Genomic DNA, 16,394 nt, shown 5'->3' with positions numbered 1-16,394 from the left:
TAGAATGCTATGGAAAATTACTTCAAGCGCGACTTTGATAGAATTAAAGATAAGTTCCAAAAAAGCAGTATATTCAAAATGACGGGAAAGTATGCTAATCACCAATTGTTCAAGGGAATCCATTACAACGTATCTCGGCAATGTATGAAGTTGTTGATTATAGAAGTCGAGTTGATTGAAAAGTGGGAAACCAAGCGGGATGAGGTGTGTGTTTGTAACATGAAGAAGTCTATGGGACTCCCTTGTCGCCATATGATAATCAACTAAGAGCATGGCATAATCCCTTTAAGCGACATTGATCCATTTTGGAAGCATCTAAGTTTTATTCCCCCTCCAAAGGGAGAAGAAGTCGGAGAAGAGTTTGGTGACAACGAAATGGGAAGAACCGTTATAGAGATGTATCGAGGAATGAAAAAGCTCCAAAAAATAAATGTTTTGGGATGACATGAGGACAATCATATATCCACAAACTTAGGAGAATGTTCATGAACCGCAAAAAGGCAAAGGGAAAGGTAGGCCACGCTCCAAAGAAACAAAAAAGCAACTTAGAGAATATGTGAATGTGTTGGCTAAGAAGAAGAGTGAGCAAAATACAAATACTAGAGATCCTTGTGCACATGAGTGGACCAATGCAAAGTACTTGGAGAACTCTAAGAAACGGGGTAGTGATAGGTGTTATAAAACACCTAATTTTATATCTAGTATTTATGCTTTCTTTGCGATTATCCTTGTGAATTGCATCTCTTATGTTTAGTTTTGAGTTATTAGGTGCAATGGAGTCCTTGGGAGCAAAAGAAGGAGAAAAATGTCAATTTGGAGCGTAAAAGGCAAAGAGGTCAATTCACAGGCGAGCTATATTTGAACCGGCTAAGGTCGCAAGAAGGAGTGAGGAATGAACTGTCAGTTTTCTGAAAGTGACATGCCAAATAGTGATTGGATAGCCTTATCTAAGTCGCTGGGCGCCTATATCAATTGTGGTTACTACCTAGCCCTAAATCTCAGATTTCTCAATCATTTTCTCGAATTCATAGAAATGTGAAATAGAGGCGCTGGTGTCTGAGAGCTTAAACTGATTCCCGTCTCAAATTGAGTGATGAACTAAGAGATTGATGGGAGATTTTATTCGATTGTGTTACTGATGAAATTGATTCATTAACAAGAAGAAGAAGTTGTTGATGCTTTTGGGTCTGTTGGTAAAGGTAGAGATTCAGATGCTGATATGGGTAAACAATTGAGGTGATGTTGCTGTTGAAGAAACCAGATCCGATTGAGGAAGAAATTGATGCTCGAATTGGAGATGGGTTTGCTCATTCAAGATGGCAGGAATTGAAATGATTTGGGTTTAGGTTGAATCCATATGTGGGTTTCTGAAATCTACAAGAACAGACAAGATATGGGTTGAGTTAATGGTTGAAGGAACAGATTCAGTAAGGAATAAATGGAGTTAGGGTTCTGAACTGTGGGGGTTTGATTCTGATGGGAAATTGATGACGATTGAAGGAGGACTTGTGTGTTGTTGTTGAGCACAGAAGAGATGAACTAGGGTTTTGAGTCTGTTGATGTTCAAGCATTTTGATGGATTCAGGAATGGAGATTCGAGTTAGTGTTTGAGCTCATGAGAAGATGAGACGATTTGATTAATGTTTCTGCAGATGGGAATGAGGTGGAATTTGATTCTGAAGCAGCTAGGAGGTACAGTTATTGAAGGATTACAGGGTTTTGAGTTGAAACAAGAATTCAAGCCATTAATTGGTTGGATGCAGTTGCAGTTTTAACTATGGAGTTGTTGCAGTTGAGACATTGCAGGTCATGGTTCTGCCAGAGATTACAGGGAGGAAGAGACGAAATTCAGAAGAAGGCAGTGATGCTATTTAGAGGGGTTATAGCTCATTCTTTAGTTGAGGCATTGCAGGTTGTCTTGGATTGGAGAAAGTGCAGGTGGAGTTCAGTTTGCTACTGTCTCAGTGGGGTGGCTGAACTGGAGTTGCCGCAGGACGTGGATTGTGGTGCTATGTAGTGGTAGCTGTTATTGTAGTTGGTGATGAATTGCAGGTGATGCTTGTCATGGCTATATGCTACTGGTGGTACTGATGTTGAGTGACGAATATGAAACAATTGCAGCTGCAGTTCAAGTTGTAATGGCTAGAAGATTGAGTTGATACTGAATTGCAGGCATGAACTGAAATGGGTATTTGTTGGTTGAATTACAGGGAGGAGTTGGTGTTGTTGATGAATCTGAAGCTAAGGTGGGTGTGCTCTGGTGGAGTTGCAGCTGCAGTGGTGATGTTAACAACAAAGAAGCAGCATTGCAGGTGATGCAGTTGCAAGTGGGTATGAACTGGTGGTGGTTGCAGCTGTGGCAGTCAGTTCAGGTTGCAGCTGAGCATTGCTGTTCTGGTAAGTGCAGAATGGGTATGAGCTGGGCAGATGAGCAGCTGAAATGGCTTTGGGGTGATGCTGGTTATGTATGCAAGACTGCAGGTGGTAGTTGTGTTATTATTACAGGGAATCCAAGGAAGATTGCAAGGATGAACATGGAATTTAGGATGGATGGGTTGTGTAAGAATGTATATGCTGCTTAGCTGAAGTTGTATTTGAAGTTGGTAGAAAACATGGTGTTTCAGGTGGTGCTGATAATGAAAGGACTACAATGGGTGTTTGAGCAGCAAAGAAGTGGTGGTTGAACTGAGAAGAAAACTGAAGCTGGCAGTGATGCACAATCATTGTGCATCAGCAGTTCAGGCCAGTGCAATGGCCTAGACAAAGCCACTCAGCCCATCCAGCTGAGTAAGATGCTGACTCGGTCTGACTTTGACCGAGTTGACCCCAGTCCGACTCAGTTGACCCGACCGATTTGACCCGTTGACCGCACTGACTTTGCCGGTCACTGAACTGTTTTCCGGTGACTTTCCGGCCAATTTCCGACGACGATTTTGGACATATTTTCTACATGGGTTTTTCTCACATATGGGCTTGGTGGACATCTTGCTATTGGACTTTGGGCTTTTGAAGACTTGACCTAATTTTGGAAGAGAGAAAAGCTACAAAAAGAAAAGTTTTCTAAAACTTTTAGGGATCACGTATTATTCTTGGAGCTTTGGAGATAGCTACAACTAGGGTTTGCTTTCGTTTTATTTTTCATCTTCTTCAATTATTTTATGATTATGATTATGATGAACTCCATTATTATGAGTAACTAAACTCAATTATTGGTTATGGGATAAAAGTTGATTTCTCAAGCATGTTATTTAAATCAATGAATTACTTTTGTCTCAAAACTTTATTGTTTATGATTCATGGTTGATATTGTTTTATGATTTGAATGCTAGTTTGGTTGAGTCCGGAATCAATTAGATTAGTCTTCATCTCTATTGCTAGATTAGGGTTTTCAATACGAAATAGTTGTTTATCCCTGATTCTAAGTAGCATAGTGCCATTATTACTTGTAGTGATACATCTTTATAATAGCATATGAATCATAACCTTTGTCAAAACGAATTAGTGCTTTTACACGTTTGTTTGCATTGATTAGTCTTATTTCATAGAACTTATTGCTCTTAGGGAGTTAAACTTAATTGTGCTTTTACACTTTAGGTTGCTTTCTAGGTAGATTTCAGAATAACATCTTTTAATGTTGTTTGTGATAAAATCGGGAAATAAACGGGATACTCTTGCGATCAAGATATCCTAGGACTTCTAATAGATGAGAGATTAAAATTCCAATTCTAGTCCTTGATGAAAATACATGTTTGTGAATGATACTATCCCATGACCAATATCTTCTCCTTATTGATTATTCAAATTATTTTATTGCTTTTGATTAATTTTATTGTTTTGTTTATTTAGATAAAACAAAAATCCCCCCTTGGTTACTAAGAAACTGAAAATTGATAACAACAAAAGCCTCTCCGTGGGAACGAACTCTTTCTTATCACGTACTATATTTATGTCTAGTTGAGTGAGAAAGTGAATTATATTTGCACGGCCGACAACCGGTCAGGTAGGCGTGTTGCGGAGAAAGGCGAAACAAGTGAGCGAGATTTGAAGAAAAAAGGCTTGATGTGTCCATCGCCACCTATTAATAAATACTACTTGGAAGAGCTACCTCTATACATTAGAAAGTTCGTTATATCCACCGACGACGTTCCTCCGGATGGTAATTGTGGTTTTCATGTTGTCGTACAATAACTAGGGCCTTTCATCGAAGGTGCCAAACGATTTAATGGGTGCGAAATCACTCATGTAAGGCAAAGGTTGTTGTGGAAACTAAAGGAGAATCCGACCTTTTACAAGACAATGTTGTGCGGGGAAGGTAGTATCAACGAGTAATTTGTTAGGTATCAAAGTCGTCTTCATGGGGGCCATCCGATCACAAGGGATTATTGGATGAGCATGTCGATATGTGGACACTTAATCGCCGAGGCATTCAATTGTGTGGTTCGTTATTTCTCAAAATATTCTAGTTTCACATTCACCCCAAAAACAACGGTATGTGTCGAGCAACTCGAACGAAGGAGATGTGTGGTTGCATTGATTGACAACAACCACTTTATAGGCCTCCGATTAGAACCCGATTGTCCATTGCCTCCGATCTCCGGAAACTCTTATTGGCCTGCATTTAACCCCGATATAATGTTGGGTTGGTGTATTATGTATGAGCATAACATGGAGATGTGGAAAGCTTTGAAGAATTCGGACGAAATTGTACATGAAGGTCAATTTTCACTTGAGGATGATTAAGTGACACATGCAATGGAACTAAGTATGCTTATCAATCAAATACTATGTTTTTTGAAGTGTGTTATCAATTATTGAGTTAATGTTAGTATTTTAATGAGTTGACAGATAATAGTTCGGCTACCTGCAAATATTTCAGGTTGCCGAACTACATATTTTCTGGCAACTTCTGCTTTGGCAGTACAGTTCGGCAACCTAAAAAAATTTATGAGGTAACCGAACACTCTGTTTCTTTTGGATTTAAATGAAATTCTTGGATAGAAGTTCGGTTAGGAAATGAAATTACAAGACATTGTTGAACTATTATAGGACTTTCCGAAATAAAATTACATAACATTTAATATCCGAAACGCGTTATGAAAAAGTCTTTAAGGATGCGAAAATGATCTTCATATTTGAAATTCTTTCTCTTCCATCTTCGCCATTCATTTTTTGATGTTAAAATGATTTCGTCACCGGTTTCACCTCTAAGTCGATACCGCCTTACAATACGAAATAAAGCCATAAATTCCACAACTCTTTCTCTAATCTTTCCAAATCGAATGAACAAAAGCTATATGATCACGGTTATGAGGGTTTGTTATGTCAGAGCAGAATTTCTCATGAATTTTCCCCCAATAACTTTGACTCATAATACCATTCATTCTTCGTTCTTCACCCCTATTTGGATAGTATAGTATGTAGTTTCTGCAAAGAGAAAGATCTTCATCTAGAGTAAATTTAGGACTAGTAGCTGCCATTTATGGAGATTTGAGGTGTATAACAGCTATAAAAATAGCCGTTACTTGATATTCGTGTCAGATAAGTACATTCTAATTTCAAAATTAACAGTTCGGTTAGCAGCTAAAAATTTGCGACCAAACCGAACTGCAAAGTTCGGTTACTGGGTAAAAAATGAGGTAACCGAACTTTTATTTGAAGTCTCAGACACAAACTGAACATATATTTGATACACAAACCACTCTAAAACAAACATAAGAATGGAGTTATGTGATTTCCGCATCAAGAGAATGACTTTTCTAACTTGTGCAAAAGCAAAATTTTGAGTCTCCAGAGAAGAGTTCGGCAACCTAACATATTATACTTTTCTAACCGAACTACAAAGTTCGATTATCAGGTAAAATAAAGATGAAACTGAACTTTTATTTGAAGGCTCAAACACAATCTGACATATAAATGGTACACAATCCACTCTAAAACAAACTTCAGTGTGTAAATTTGTGATTTCTGCATCAAGAAAATGACGTTTGCAACTTGTGGACAACTCAAAATTTGAGTCTACAAATAATAGTTCGTCAATGACTAAAAAGTTGCGAGCAAACCGAACTTTAGAGCTCGGTTGTCTTGTTAATTTGTGTGGGAACCGAACTTTTATTTGAAGGCTCAAACACAATCTGAACATGTAAAAGGTACTCAAACCACTCTAAAACAAACTTCAGTGTGCAAATTTGTGATTTCTGCATCAAGAAAATGAGGTTTGAAACTTGTGGACCACTCAAAATTTGAGTCTACATATAATAGTTCGGCAATGACTAAAAAGTTGCGAGCAAACCGAACTTTAGAGTTCGGTTGTCTTGTTAATTTATGTGGGAACCGAACTTTATGATCGGTTACCTACTAAACTTTCACAGGTTGTCAAACTAGGTGTTCGATTTTCTGCATAAAATTTCTGACTAACCGAACTTCTCCCTGAACATCGGAGAGTTGTTGCACTCTACTTGTAAAACAAATATAAAATAAAAAGACAAACCCAATTAAAACAAATATAAACGTATTACACATACCAAACTACGAAATCCCTCAACTAATTGTTTAAAACATACAAACATACGAAATTAAACCATACGAAATCCATAACTAAGATGTTTTTTGAAACTACTACCATACGAAATCACTTACGACCACTACGACGAGGCCTTTTATTTCCGTTTTCACCACGAGGCTTAGGTGGAACTTCCTCATCAGTTGGGGTTTCATCTCCTCCACCGATTTCTTCCACCGTGGTAATAGCTTCGCGACTTGAACCTTCTCCTTGTTATCGACCCCTCTTCATTTTCTTCGACCGACTTGCCTCCACCATTCTTTGAGATATAAGCTGCTCCCACTGGCTGTGGTACAAGGTTTGTTCCTTAAGCGATATCGACTCTCCACTATGGATTCTAGTCATCCATTTCTTCAACAATTTCGTACCCTTCTTCACCTGATTCCAATTTTTACCACAAGTAAATATATTTTCAATAATTTGTAACAAATTTAAAGATAAAGAGAAGACATGTATTTACCAAATTATCCCATAACTTAATGGCTTCTCACCACAAATTGGCATCTCCTTTTGAGCTTTCTTAGCCTCCCTCTCCTTTGCCTTCACCTTATCAGCAATAGCTTGTTGTTGTCTATTTATCACAATATGATGACTAATTTCTTGATAAAACTCCATATAATCTTCTTCATATGTATTTATATCTTCTCCACAAGGTACTAAATCACCTAAAGGTAAGTTGTACTTGATTTTTTCATTCCAATGTCTTACCGTAGGAGTTGGTTCATGTTTTGGCACAAAGGAATTCTCGGTGTTCTTTGTTCCTTGAACCATTAAAGTGAAATTTTCATTCTCCACGTCAGGATCCATTTGGACACAAGAAAGTTGTCTTAGTATTCTCCTTGGATTATAAATTGCGTAGCCGTGAGGATGCCAAATTGGTCCATAGTAAGCCGAGACGGTAGAGTAACCATTCAAATCATCTTCATCTACAGGGACATCATCGGGTACGGAGTATGAGTTAAATATTACATTGTTCACCGTTAGATCATCCAATTTCTCCATCAACTAAGCCAACTGCTCTTCTTTAGACTTCTTTTGTGCGTCCAAAAACACTCATTTTCCGGCTATAGGTTCGTTATAGGGATAATTTGGATTTTCCATAGCCAATCCCAATTTAGGGAAGTGGTCGTAGATCCAAACCTATGCGAAAAAACAAAAATATTTACCACATATATGAAAATTGAATTGGAAGCAGAAAATTTTAGTGAATACTTTGCTAATTAACAATGTAGAAGCTCACCTGAATAAGAGTTAGGTAACCTCCAATTTGAGTTGTTTTAATCCTCGAGCCTTGGCTTATCTCTCCTAAAACAAATGCAAGCACCCCAGTAGCCCAAGAGTAGTTGTTCATCTCATCGAGATTCTCCAAAAGCTGTAGATAATGTGCATTTACCTTATTTCCAGAAGTGTCGGGGAAACTGACAGTTCCTAGCTGATATAACCAATAAGCGGTGACATGGTGCCTAAGCGTCTCCTTGTCCATCACCAGCTTTCCCTTCTTCACCTTCTGAGTTGTCCCTTCAAATTCCTTCTTCAACTTTACCAACTTAAATTTCTTGACCATCTTCTTCAAGGATCCATTTGCTTCTTTGGGATTATACTCATCGCCACGTCTAAGAGACTTCACAGCATGTCTAAACTCACATTGGGCCTTTTTTGCATTCCATCCTTGACATTTTAGAGCCAATGCTTCAAGAGCTTCATAACGCATCGAGGGGTCGTAGCCTTCTCGAAGGCATTTACCTTCCACGGGTAGGCCGGGGATGTTCATGCAATCATCGGGAGTAATTCCCATCTCGCCAAATGGAAAATGCATTGTATATGTCTCGGGATAATGTCTCTCGAGAAATGCGTTTATGGCAACATCGTCAAAATCCACATGTTGGAGCTCAATAGCTCTCCACAACACACATTCTTTAACCTTCGCCTGAAACTCGACACACTCCTTCGAAAGATCCCATCTGGCCGCCTTTTGACGACGAATAAGACAAATTGCATCATTATAATCCTATGAAAAGAACATCACACTATTAATACTTGACAAAATATATCCAAAAAAAAAAGAACTCATTTTGTTAGTTAAGAATACCTTTGTCGCATAGATCTTCGCAGCTCATGAGTGTTCGTAGGCAAACAATGTTGCCCCTCCATCATTTGGAGTACCATAAGTTGGGTTCACTGGTGGCAAACACAAATTATCAGGGATAATGTGTGAGTATATAGCACAAGGCGGCTTCGACTTCATTTTCTCTTTAACATGAACAATTTCTTGCTCTTCTTCCTCTTCCTCCTCTTCCTCCTCTTCTTCCTCTTCTTCCTCATCCTCCTCTTCGTCTTCCTCTTGTCCTTCTCCTTATTTTCCATGTACTTGGTCTTCTTCCTCTACATCTTCAACATGTTCTCTTTGTTCTTCAAACTCTTCATTTCCTTAGTCTTCATTTCCTTGCTCTTCTTCATCATCATTCTATTCTTCAATAACATTATCAATTATATTCTCCTCCATCACCTCTTGATTCATATCTTGGATTACATTACAAAAATTCTATTGGTTCACTTCCTGTAACGATCCCCCCTCCATGTTTAGCATTTTTAGTACCACGGTTTCGGAAATCCAAATGTATTCTACCACGAGGGGTGGGGGTTCTCAAATCTTCATATAGGTGGAGATTAGATCTTTTTCCTTTTTTCCTAATGGATGAAAACCACATTATTAGGCCGGTTCCTGTGGGGGGTGGCTAAACCCTCAATTTTCCATACCATCTGGCCTGGCAAACTGGCCGAGCCACTATGGGAAATAAGTTAAGTGATCGAGTCTCCACCGCTCGGTGTTGTTTACACCGTTAGCGGTGTAGTCTCCACCGTTCACGGTCGGTGATCCACCGGCTATAAATACCACCGTTCCATTCAGTTTTCCATTCACAATTTTTTTTCTTCTTTCTCCCCTAGAGAGCAGACCATAGCGATTTCTTAAAAATGAGTAGTACCAAAACAAATATACAAAGAAAAAGAAACAGGAAAGAAAAAGGAAAAGGTGTTGCAGATAGTGATATTGTATGGGTTCAGGATAAAGAGCAAGAGTTCGCTAATGTTAGGCAACTGGTTGGAGCTGGTGTAACATCTACGCATTTATGTAACCATCCCGAGCGAGTTCTTTTACCCAAAGTAAGAGGTGGGTGGTCTGAGCTAACCGAAGTTTTTGAGTTACTCCCCCAACCTGTTCAAGAATCCTTATAAAAAAAACTTGGTAGCGTTTATATTTCATGAAAGGCAAAAACCACCGGACTAAAATTGTTCTTTGTGAACGTTGGTGGAACACTTCAAATACATTTTTTCTCAAGGATTTCGAGTGTGGTAAGTTTTATTTTTCCATTCAATAGTTTAATTTTTAGTTCAGAGTCAAATTTTAATTTTTAGAGATTCAATTTTTTAGTTTTATACAAATTTAAGTACCACATACAAACTTTAATTTTATGACCATGTTGTTTTTAGGGTTCACACCGTTAGATTTGTATATGTTGACTGGAATAAAAGTGGGGGCACAGTACAATTCAACCAATTAAAGTGGATATCACAAAGAAGATGGAAACAATTACTCCCCTTGTACGCAAATGATACTGAAGGAAAGCCAGAATCCAGATAGTTACACTCATTTGGATTAAGAATGTCTGGGTTGAAGGCTTTTTTGACCCGCTACCATGCCAGGGGGATAAACAGAGATGAAGATTATCCTGAGCTTGAACGTATTTTTCTATTATGGATGTTAGGTCAAGTTTTTTTCCCCAATGATAGCTCTGTGTCATTAATCGATTTTCTGGAATCATTAGAAGATTTGACTAAAGCACCAAATTATGATTGGGGTTCTGCAAGTTTAGCTGAGCTATACATGTGTCTCAGTGATTGCTCAAGTAAGAAGACAAATAACTTAAATGGATTTTGGGTCGCAATGGAGGTAAGAACTATTTATTAGATTTATTACCGAGTTGTCAAACTAGCTAGTGGTGAATGTGCTAACACATCAATTTTCGTCAATGTTATTTTTCAGTATTGGTGTTAGAGCATTGCTCGGTCGAACTCGCATGCGTTGCTATCTCAAGCATGTTTGTCAATGTTAGTGATCAAAACTATAAGTCTTGATTTCTAGCCTACATAGCTAAAGGTCTCGGACTAGGATAGAAAGTGTAGTTGAGCTCAAGACTCCATGACAATCATCATACAAGACGAAGGACTACTCAAGGAACTGGTGGATCTTCATCGACTAAAAGGTATGTGGAGACTTGAACTTATCTGTCACCCAAAAGTCTATCTATTCTATCTCCTACTCTTGAGACAAAAGTCGTGCTAATGTATAGACTTTCATTATACACATTTTCTATTTCGAGCCGAGTTTAACTCGCCTATCTATTTCTCGAAATATGTGTTGGTAAGTGTTGATGGTGGTTTTTAACTTGGGGTTAAAATCGTAAAACTGTGCATCTGGCATGACGTCACCATGACCTCTGGCGCATTTATTGACCATTAGCACATTTATTGAATCAATCGGCATGCTTACGTAAGAATTACTGGGGTACCTTTTTTCTCCACGGGTCATGTTCCACGGCAGCACCCTTTGCATTGACTTCGCATATGCCGAAACCCTAATTCTCATGCTACCGCGCCAAGGCATGCCGACCATGCCAGCCGCACCACTATGCCAATGGAAAACCGTGCCACCCACATCTACTGCGCCAAGGCATGCCAACCATGCCAGCCGCACCACTGTGCCAATGACAAACCGTGCCAGCCACATCTACCGCGCCAAGGCATGCCAACCATGCCAGCCGCTCCACTGTTCCAATGGCAAACCGTGCCAGCCACATCTACCGCGCCAAGGCATGCCAGCCGCACCACTGTGCCAATGGCAAATCGTTCCAGCCACATCTACCGCGTCAAGGCATGCCAACCATGCCAGCCGCACCACTGTGCCAATGGCAAACCATGCCAGCCACATCTCCGCGCCAAGGCATGCCAACCATGCCAGCCGTACCACTGTGCCAATGGAAAACCATACCAGCCACATCTCCGCGCCAAGGCATGCCAACCATGCCAGCCGTACCACTGTGCCAATGGCAAACCATGCCAGCCACATCTCCGCGCCAAGGCATGCCAACCATGCCAGCCGCACCATGTGCCAGCGGCATGCCAAGCCCTTGGACCCACCATGCCAAGCCAACTGCACCTTGCCGTGGCCCTAGCCATGCTAGTCGCACCATATGCCAACGACATGCCAAGCCCTTGGCCCCACCATGCCAAGCCAACCGCACCTTGCCGTGGCCCTAGCCATGCTAGCCGCACCATGTGCCAACGGCATGCCAAGCCCTTGGCCCCACCATGCCAAGCCAAACGCACCTTGCCTTGGCCCTATCCATGCTATCCACACCATGCGCTCATGCCATTCCAAATCTGCGACCCCACTATACCATGCTGGCCTTCCCTATGTGGCTACCAAAACGGAGGCGTGCGACAATCAACGGTCGCCCTTCAATCCCAGGAGAAAATCCTAGCCGTCAAAGGTTACCAGACAACGCATGGTAACACAAAAACCTAGTTTGGCCACGCCAAGGCATGCCACGCCAATGACATGCCAACCTTGCCGCGCCACCATGCTGGCCTTCCCTATGCGACTACCAAAACGAAGGCGTGCGACAATCAACGGTCGCCCTTCAATTCCAGGAGCAAATCCTAGCCGTCCAAGGTTACCAGACAACGCATGGTAACCTTTGACCCAAAACCCTAGTTTGGCCACGCCAAACCGCGCCAAGGCATGCCATGCTAATGGCATGCCAACCTTGCCGTGCCACCATGCTGGCCTTCCCTACGCGTCTACCAAAATGAAGGCGTGCGACAATCAACGGTCGCCCTTCAATCCCAGGAGAAAATCATAGCCGCCCAAGGTTACTACACAACCATGGTAACCTTTGACCCAAAACCCTAGTTTGGCCACGCCAAACCGCTCCAAGGCATGCCATGCATGCCAACCTCGCCGCGCCACCATGCTGGCCTTCCCTATGCGACTACCAAAAACGAAAGCGTGCGATAATCAACGACTACCTTTCCTCTTAAGATGCAAAATCTCGACCGTCAAAGGTCACCAAGCCAGCAAGTCTCCCAAGAACGAATTTCCAGGCGACAACAATATGCTACATGTTTTCCACGAAAACATTCGAGACGTCAACACATATCACAAACTGTGGGATCCTCTTTGGGTATTGGTTTGGCGGTTTACAGCGTGCGGCGTACACTACGCCCGTCATAAGGAAGTGTCATAAGGATGAGGCGGTTAGTAAATACAGGGTGTAATGGTGAAACGTTCTCTTTTATGGAACATCAATGACATGCGCTAACGGTTACCACCTCATCCCGTTTACTCACCCATTTTTTCCATTCCTTAATGAGACCAGAGTACGTTTCACTTCGACTTGTATAAATAGGTCTTACCTATTTCCACCGAACAACAAGTTCAGTCAGGGCAATACAACACTTAGAAACATTCGCTAGCTTTCCATCTGTGAGCTTCCCATTTTCTGATACAAGTCGTGAAACAACTACTCTTCCAGAATAGAGCTGGCAAACAAGCCAAAACCCGCGGATTAACCCGTGCCCGGCCCGTGAAAACCCGAACCCGGCTCGGCTTGTTTCAAAACAAGCCGGGTTCGGGTTGGAGAAATGTCGACTTGTGAGTAAACGGGTTAACCCGTCCCGGCCCGTGAATCCGCGGGTATAACCCGTAAACCCGTGAAGAACAACATCATTATCACTTCAAGATGTTCATAAGTAACTTTCATTAACTCAATTGACAGTCATCCTTCCTGTAATTTCTCAACTCAAGAATGAGCTCTAACCTTCCCTGCAATCCATAACATCACCAAAAATTCGACAACTTCCTCACATTCACTCATCTAATTCCATTTTTCTAAACTCAGTCCATCACAAACACATTCTAGTGTCCATTCAAATACTTGAAACACTAGTTCTATCGTACATATATCTCAATTCTAAATTCAATTATCAAGCACATATATCCATTCAACAAAACTGAATAACTTCACCAATTAATTTAGAAGCATAATTACCTCATTTACATATATCTCAATTCTAAATTCAATTATCAAGCACATATATCCATTCAACAAAACTGAATAACTTCACCAATTAATTTAGAAGCATAATTACCTCATTTACAAATCTCTGAGTTTGATTCAACTCTGAAGCATCACCAACATTATTTTCACCATAGAGGAACCCTAATTCACCAATTCTTCATCAACAATACTACAACTGATAAATTGACACAAAACCCACCTCTAACTCAATCTGTATCTTTCAAATCAAAACCCCTCTTTTAGAACTACAACTAATTCAATCATGGCAGAACCCTAGTTCTTAAATTTAATCATCAGAACAACTCCATAGATTTAATTAACATCGACCCTCTTAATCCTCATCTATCAACAACCTCATTAACCCATTAATTTACCTCTTATCTCGAATTAATCTCAAAACCCTAACTTCCGATTCCTTCAAAAATCATCTCTTCTTCCTTCCTCCAGACCAATAAACATCGAACACCACCACCAGCCACCATCGACTAATCCATGATCCCCTCTACCTCCTGCCAGTCGCAAAACCTCCACTTGATCTTTCAATCACCCGCAGAAGAGAAAAAACATTGGAATAGAAGAAACAGGGAAGAAGTAGACGAAAGGGAAGAGCCGAGAGAGACATAAAGAACGAAAGGCGTGATTATATTATTACTTTTTTATTCCTCCATATCTTGTAAACCCTGTAACCCCTCAAACCCGTGAAACCGCGGGTTAAACCCGTTACGGGCACGGGTTGAAGAAATGACAACCCGTGAAGAATTTCAACCCGCGGGTTTCAACCCGTATTAACCCGAACCCGTGGAACCCGCAACGGGCAAGCCCCGGCCCGCCCGTTTGCCAGCTCTATTCCAGAATCAACCTGGTCTCAACACTTTCTTCGCTTCCCTCCCCAAAAATCAACCCATTCTCCTTCCATTTGTGACCGAAGCAAGTCTGGAACAACCATTTCTTGGTTTAGGCCGGATTTGTACAGATTGATCTCTCGAATCTAAAGTACTCCCTTGCAGTACATTGTTTAGGGTTTAAACTCGTTTCTCACCCACACACCCGAAATTACCGAAATCAGCAGAAATCGTTTTCCCTCTCAAACAATTGTCGACCACAGTGAGAGATTGATCTTTCGGTCACGATGTCAATTCTCGATCCTCGATTTCATACCTCGACCTAGACGCCAAGACAGTAGAATCAAACGATCCGCTCAGGAAACGACGACTCAGCTACCAGGCAGCTCGAATACCAGTCGTTAGACGACAAAGAACGACTGGGACTTCGAGGGGTTAGAAGCGAACGATCCGCCCAGGGATCGGCGGAACGACAAGGAATGACTGGGGACTTTCCACAGTCATGGCGACGTTTCCCACGAAAACTCGGTCTTACACCCGAAAGATCCCTTTTCATCGGGAATATCTTGAAAACCGAGTAAGTATTACCTAGACAAAATACATGGTTTGCTATTTCATGTTTTCACGGGAGTAATAAAACCGATAGTCATGTTATGTTTCATCCCATGTCATCTACCAACACATGGTTCCATGATTTTCTTGGAATGTTTGCGTCGCTTGAAATCGTAACCAAAATAATTCATTCCAAAAGAATAATCCAAAAACCATCAAGGTATCATTTGTCTATCAACCCAAAATCCAGAAAAATGAAAACCATAAATTAAGCGTTTCATTCGCCTTTCAAAAAAAAAAACCTAAAATAAGGAGTTCGAAAGACAGAAATGTGTTCAAGGAAAGTTTTCCAACAATGGATTGCTCTTCTTGGAGAGAGCCGCAATTGCGCTTTGAAGAGACGCCCTCTTCAACTTTAACTTCCTGGACAGCTTCTCGACTTCCACTTCCTGCTTTTCACCATATCCGCAGAAGGACCTTCGACTGTCTCGGCCAACAACTTTTCAACCTCAGAGAAACCTTCAACGAACCAAGGAGCATTGAACTCGAACTTCATGCACATGTCACGATGGAACCTCCAGCTTGTGATTACATCCCCAGAAAAAGTATGACCAGTCACGTTGCACATGTCGTCAATCGAAGACAGAATTTCTTCCACACATTTAACCAACGCGTACCGACTAGTAATTTGCATGGTCGTGGCGATGTGACCATAGTTTTCCCATATCTTAGTGTATAACGCCGCATTTTTGGCTGGAACGCTAAATCCTCTAATCAGCACATGATCCCCATGAGGAACCAGGTATGGAGGATCGAAAATGGCGCCCGCGACTGCATCAGCGACCGACAAGGGATTCCTAATGACAATTGCACCTGCGGCCACTGGAGTACCTTCCCCTGTCTGAATCGCAATGAAGCTTTCATCAACATCAATTTCAAGATCGCCCGGTGCGGCTGCCACAGTTGGAGACGAAGCTGTATCTTCACCAATCTCCATCTCAGGGTCATCTTCATAAACATTTTCCCCCTATGATATCACGGGTTAGATATTTTTCAAAGAAAAAAGGAAGAAAAGAAAGAAGAAACAATATGCAGGAGACTTACTGATTCGCTTTCAGACCGACTAGACGAAGATTCATCATTGTCGGAAGGACTACTCTCGCCATCAATGGATTCTGAACTATCGTCCTTCTTGTGTTCCCCATCACCATGGATAGGCTCAGCATCACTACCCTCCGTCTCGAGAAATGACGTTTTCTGACCACTTGCAAGCTTGGCAAAGGCGTTCATGCTGCTGAGACC

Source organism: Papaver somniferum, chromosome 1 (genome assembly GCF_003573695.1).
Source record: "Papaver somniferum cultivar HN1 chromosome 1, ASM357369v1, whole genome shotgun sequence".
Taxonomy (NCBI): domain Eukaryota; kingdom Viridiplantae; phylum Streptophyta; class Magnoliopsida; order Ranunculales; family Papaveraceae; genus Papaver; species Papaver somniferum.
Note: the sequence above shows the minus strand (reverse complement) of the source record.